Source organism: Muscardinus avellanarius, assembly GCF_963383645.1.
Source record: "Muscardinus avellanarius genome assembly, chromosome: 17".
Taxonomy (NCBI): domain Eukaryota; kingdom Metazoa; phylum Chordata; class Mammalia; order Rodentia; family Gliridae; genus Muscardinus; species Muscardinus avellanarius.
In genome coordinates, this window is record NC_137803.1 from 665,557 (window position 1) to 671,748 (window position 6,192).

The window sequence follows — 6,192 nt, forward strand, 5'->3', positions numbered from 1 at the left end:
ACCTGTAATCCCAGTACTTGGGAGTCTGAGACAGGAGAATCACCAGTTTAAGATCAGCCTCAGCAATTGGGCAAGACTTTCAGCCACCTAAAGACCCTGTTCAAAACAAAAAAGTACAATAGGGCCGGGCGTGGTGTGCACGCTTGTAATCCCCGCGCTTGGGAGGCAGAGACAGGAGGATCGCGCAGGTTCGGAGCCAGCCTCGCTGGCTTAAGAGACCCTGTTTCCAAATAAAAAAAATATAAAAATAGGCCTGGGAGTGTAGTCTAGAGGTAGAAGGGTTTCCAGGAATCCCAGTACCACCAAAAAATTAAAAAATAAAAAATAAAATAGGCCTGTGGAGATGACTTGGAATAGAATGTCTCCGAGTTCAAACCCCATGACAATAAACTAAAAAAACAATAAAAAAAAAGTCAGGGCTTTCTTCAAGCCGCCGTTCTCTGGCAGATTCTTGTACTTACATTCTCTCTGCAGTTCATTCCCGGGACTAGAGATTTGGGTGCGGTGACCCTTTTTATTCTGTGATTTACAAATACCATTTTGGTGCATCTGTTATTTTTACATAGCCTATAATTACTTATTTAATGCTTTCAAAGCCAATCAAGTTAGATTCCATCAACCATACACTGCAGGCAAATTGAGCTTTGACTTGGCCAATCCTTTACCTTCTGTCTTGATCTGATCAGTCCCAGAGCAATGGGCATTCATCTCCAAGGCAGGCAGCCCCGTCCGCTTGCTTCTCTGTGGTTTCTCCCCCCCACCCCCACACACACGCACGCACACACACAGAGTTTGGGAGCAAGGCACGGCAATGTGTGCACCATGAGTTAGGCTGAGCCTGTCGCGTGTTGGTCTGAGACCCACCAGGGACCGTTTGAACAAAGCTGAGGATGCCCAGACAGGAGCCCCACCCCCGCCTCTCCCATCCCAGGGATTGTGCCCAACTCATGTCTTCCGTTAAATCCGAGGCCAGCCACAACCCTTGTCTCCTCAGACCACGCAGTGCACGTTCTAAAGCAGAGACTCTAATTCAGCCGGGGGAGGAAATGATGATGGGCAGGGCTTAGCTTCAGGGACCATCTTGGAAATCAGCAAATTGTTATTCTATCCTAAACTTGGTCTTCTGTGTTCTTCGGCAAAGAGCTGCCAACAGCAGCAGCAGCAACAACAGCCAGAGCGCGAGGAGAAACATGGAGAGTCGTGGGTTGGGGAAGGCCGGGCAAAGCAGAGCCAGGACCAGACCCCATCCAGACGCGGGAAGTCCTAGGAAATGTACTGATACTCTGAAAAACAGACTTACTTTTGCTAAGGAGAAACTATTTACAAATACTTCTTGGTAAAGTCCATGCTCCCAAATGGCCTATATCCCCTAATAGATATCTACAGGGCTTATGCAGCTCTATTCTCAGTCATGAATAAAGATCCAGCAGTTTCTTGAGGAAAGTTATAGGCAGGTTCAACTTATTACTCGTTTATATACTGACCACAAATGAGGAAACTGCTAAACGGCACCTGCTGTTTCTGGATTGCCAGTGTGAGTTTTTAAGGTCCAAAGTATCAAATGTCTGGACACGAAGCTCTTCGCATGGAGCTTCCAGATCTGGCATTTTCAGGAGGGGTGAGGAACAGGTGGAGGGGAAGGAAGGCTGGGGTCTCACGGGGAGGGGGGGTCACACTCTTCAGTAAAAGTCACGAGGGGCGTCGCAACAGCAGGACCAGTGCAGATCAAGCCGATTGGTGCTCAAAGGAGCTCACCTTCTAGCTGGGCGGCACCTTTGCATGACGTCTTCAGAAGACTGGCCGTCTGAGGTGGAGACACTTTCCCTAGACCTGCGTGTCTTCCTTGGGCGGCAGTTTTAGCATGGACGCTTTTGTCCTGGGGGAGCTAAGGTCACAGTGAGACCCCTTCTTAAATCACCTTTGATACAGCAAACAGGAAAAGGTAAGCAGAACAGAAACATTTTGTATTTTACCTACAACCTAAAGATCTGCAGGTTCTAAGAAAATATGCTGGATCTAGTTAAGCTATTTTTATCCCTACTTGAATGAAGCTATTGGTATGAAAATTCAGGCATCTTTTAAGCTAGAAAGAACACAAATAAATGGAATTAGTAAGTACTTTGGGTGAGGAGTGAAGAGGTGACCCACTTTGTTCAAACCCTTGTTTATAGATTATTCAACGATTAAAAAGTGTGTGTGTCCTCCCAACTTAGAAAGTGTCCGTGGGCTGCAGCAGTTGTGTATTCACAAATAATCACCTTTGGAACTACTGTAATGGAACATTTATTTCTACGACTGAATCATACAGTGATAAATTCGCGCTGGCACGAACAGGCCCTCATGCCTCACTCTGGGCACGATCACTGCTGCTGCTTCTTCATCCCTGGTGGCCTCGCTGAGCGCAGGTGCGCAGATACCAGCATCCTGACCCCCGCCAGGTAAGCCTGTGCCCACAGGTGCTGAGCTAGGCTGAGAGGGCGAGCTGGAGGACCGTCCAAAGTACAGCCGTGGCTCCTCGGAGGCTGGACTGAAGGGCAGGGACTGCTAGGGATCAGGAGGCACCGCTGCCGATCGTGGCTCGGGTCTGAAGGAGCGATGGAAAATAGGCCTCACTGAGTCACAGGCCTGACGCTCATGAGGGCAGGCGCAGTGTGTGCATGTGTGAGACAGTGGAAAAACCACTTTCGAAAAGTCTCTTTTCTAATAGAAAATGCAGTAACCATCATGTTTACAGACCTTGGTTTTATTTTACCTTACAAGCATAAATGCATTTTTTAAAAGCATCAATAATGAGCTCAATTTTTTAAAAAAAATATCAAAGATACAAACACATTTTTCATGGTCTATAAATGATTTCACATAGCTTCTCTGGCAGAGTTTTTTGTAACAGATTTTTCGTATTGTGGAATAATATTCTTAGGTGATCATACTCTCTCTCTAAATGCTATCAACCACTCTGTCTAGAGAATGTTTTAGGGAATAAGGAAGGTATGCATTATTATAGCTATTTTTAGGATGCAGGGTTTTTAGCAGTGGAAAGGAGTTGATTATCGTCAAATTCTGCCTCTTTTGCAGAGTAGTGGGGTCCGAGCTTTGGCCTGAAACATGCTGTTCACTCCAGGGCCCTGCCTGGGCCCCGGCGAAGCGTGCCACAGGGACAGCAGGGGGCCAGGCCCATGTGCGGCACCGACGTGCTGGAAAAGGTCCTCAGTGTGATTACATTTTAAAGTTTCCCATTTGTAAAGAATGCTGAGAACTGATCCCCAATATTGCCTCTTAGGCAAAAAGGAAAAGAATTCCTCTCGTGCTCCTGGCGCTGTGCAGCACATTTTGTAGATCAAATTTTAACACTGCCAAAACCAGCAACAGCCCCTGGAACGTGCGCGCTTCACACTGTGTGTCCTTCAAGGAGTCTAAAGACCTTTCCAGGGGGACGAGGGAGCTGGCTCTCCTCACACCAGGACCAGCGCAGGCAGGGCTGTGGGCTGGGGGTGGCAGGGAAGGCTGCGGGGGACTCTCACGGATACCTCGTCCTCTGCTTCCAGCGTGCGCCAGGAGACACCAGGGCCCTGGACTTCTGCGGGGCTAGACACGCAGCCAAGACGCACGCGGTGCTGTGAGGTTGGTTGGGCTGGAAACGCACAGGCAGCCTAGTAAAACAACAAATGGCCCTGGTGTTTGCTGCGGCTTTGTAAAACACAACGGAGGAACCAGGCAACGTTTGCCAAGCTTGAAGAAAAAGCAGGTGGACCCCGCCTGCCTGCGAGCTTCTGGGGAGATGGGATGCAGCCGCAGAGTTCAGGAACAGTGCTGATTAGCCCCTTAGCACTGCTTTTTAATCAGTTTTGGATGTTAAAAGTTCCTGTAATGAACTTGGAAGAGAAATCTATTTAAACAATTTTTAGGGATTGTTGCCATTTATGATTCTTTGACAGAGTGTAACTAGAGTTGTATCCAGGCTTGCCAAGCCCAAACACCACTGATTTTAGGTCTGAAAATATCTGTATTGTGTGTGTGTGTGTGTGTGTGTGTGTGTGTGTGTGTGTGTGTTACTGGGAATTGAACCCAGGGGCAAATCGACCTGCACCCCCAGCTCTAGTTTCATTTTTTAAATTTTGAAACATTGTCTTGCTAAATTACCATCTGCAATCCTCTTGTATCAACCCAAGTACTGGGATTACAGGTGTGTGCCACTACATCTAGTTTGAAAATCTCTTTAAGTAAAAGAAAAAATCTCTTGCTTCCTGCATTTTATTTTATATTAAACACTTTAAATGACTGTAGATTCTTAGCTATTTCATTTTTAAAACCTTGAATTTACTATCTGATTTAATCAGTTTATGCTTAATAATTTCTATTCTAGTACTGGATTCAGCATGGTTTAATTCCTAAGGATTATAAAAGCTTCATGGTTAGGGTCTTTGCCATTCCTAACAAAATCTCCCAGCACTTCCCAGATAAAAATGACTGTGGTTTCCAGCCAACAGTATTTTTTTTTAAGAAATGGATCACATGTAAAATCCAGGATCTATTATTTAAAGTTGTGAAACTTATCAAAGGTTACCCATCAGATAAAGTTTACTTTAAAATAAATGTGGTCCTCCACTAGTAGTGAGCAGACACACAGCACTCTCTGAATACACTCCTGCCTGCATCCCTGCCCGTGACGTTATCTGACGCACGTCCACCTGTTCAAGCGTCCCGAAAAGCTGACACTTTTGCCTAATGCCAATGACAGGAAGGCAGTCCCAAGTGCGGTGGTCTCAGGACACTGCCGAGTCTGTAGCAGGTACCCATTTCCACTACATCTTCTGTCCATGGCAGACGTAAAAGTCACCAGTTAGGAGGATGCATTTTTATTGTGGGAAAAAGAAACAAAAATCAAAAGCAGTTAAAGCACTTTTAGGTACTGCTTAACTCTTAAGCCCTCAGCCCTCACGGACATTCTTCCTAGGAACACCACAGATCACGCCATTGTCAACGACCACCTCGATTTCTACTTTCCCTCCGAAGAATCAAGGAGCGCAATTCAGAAGTAATATTACAGCCTGCATTTTATTCAGTTCCATATGACAAAAATAGTAACCTAGACTAAGACATCCATTTCAGTCAGTAGATGTGTCAAGCCACAGATTTCATCATAAAAAATATTGGATCTAGGTAACAATCCAGCTGGTTTGGGGAGGCTCAGCCCTGCGTGGCATCGCAATACAAAAATAGTGTCTCTCTTCACCACGAGGAGGACGAGCCAGCCCCGAACACAGCAGGGGCCGGTCTCACAGTCCCCGCACAAGCCATCGTATTTAGAACACTTTACATTTCTCTTAAGTTATATACACACCCTTTCGGGAGGAGAGGACACTAACATGGTACCAAATACTAACGACTACCATGGAAAACTCACACCGAAAGGACGCAGATAAGTAACAATTCACGGCGACAGGAAGCCGCCTGGTCCCTTCTGCCCAATGCCGAGACCCTGCCACTCAAGCATCCCGACAGGGGATGGCATGGGCACCACGCCACGGCAAGACAGCCGCGGAGTTCACGTTCGTTTCTAAGGGAAACGAACAGCCCAGGAGCCTCTGAGAGGCTGCTCGGCGGCCCGGCCCCGCGCCTTCTCTCCGCGGCTGCACTGCTTAGACTGTTCCGCTTGGGGTTGCATCGGAGCAGCTCTGCGGTCGGCTTCGTTCTCGCAGGCGGACGGCTCCTCGCACTCCTCCCCAGCTACCCACCAATCGCCAACCGTGTGTAGTGTGAGTCCGGCACGACAGCTCCCCGCACTTGCCACGCGTGGGATGAGGTAGTACGCCAACACTGCCCCGCTGCTCGGCCCGCCCCGCCGCAAGCCGGCCGTCTGGAATCGGCAGAGGAAACTGTGCTTGGTTCTCATTGGAGAAGACAATAAATAAATCAGGAACCGAGGAAATGGCAACGTTATGACCGACTATGCTGCCACACTAGCTATCCCTCTCTTGTTTACTGTGCGCAACGGCCATGGTACCAGGCTGAGAGTGTGTGTGTGTGTGTGTGTGTGTGTGTGTGTGTGTGTGTAGGAGCAAGAGGCTCACAGCGAGATCTACACAACGTCCTCTCCGTAAGTCTTGGCTTGTGCTGACGTCACAGTCAGAAAGGCTAATTCGTCAACATTTTGTTAGAGTGGTCACAGTTTTTAAATGCGCTTTGTAGAAA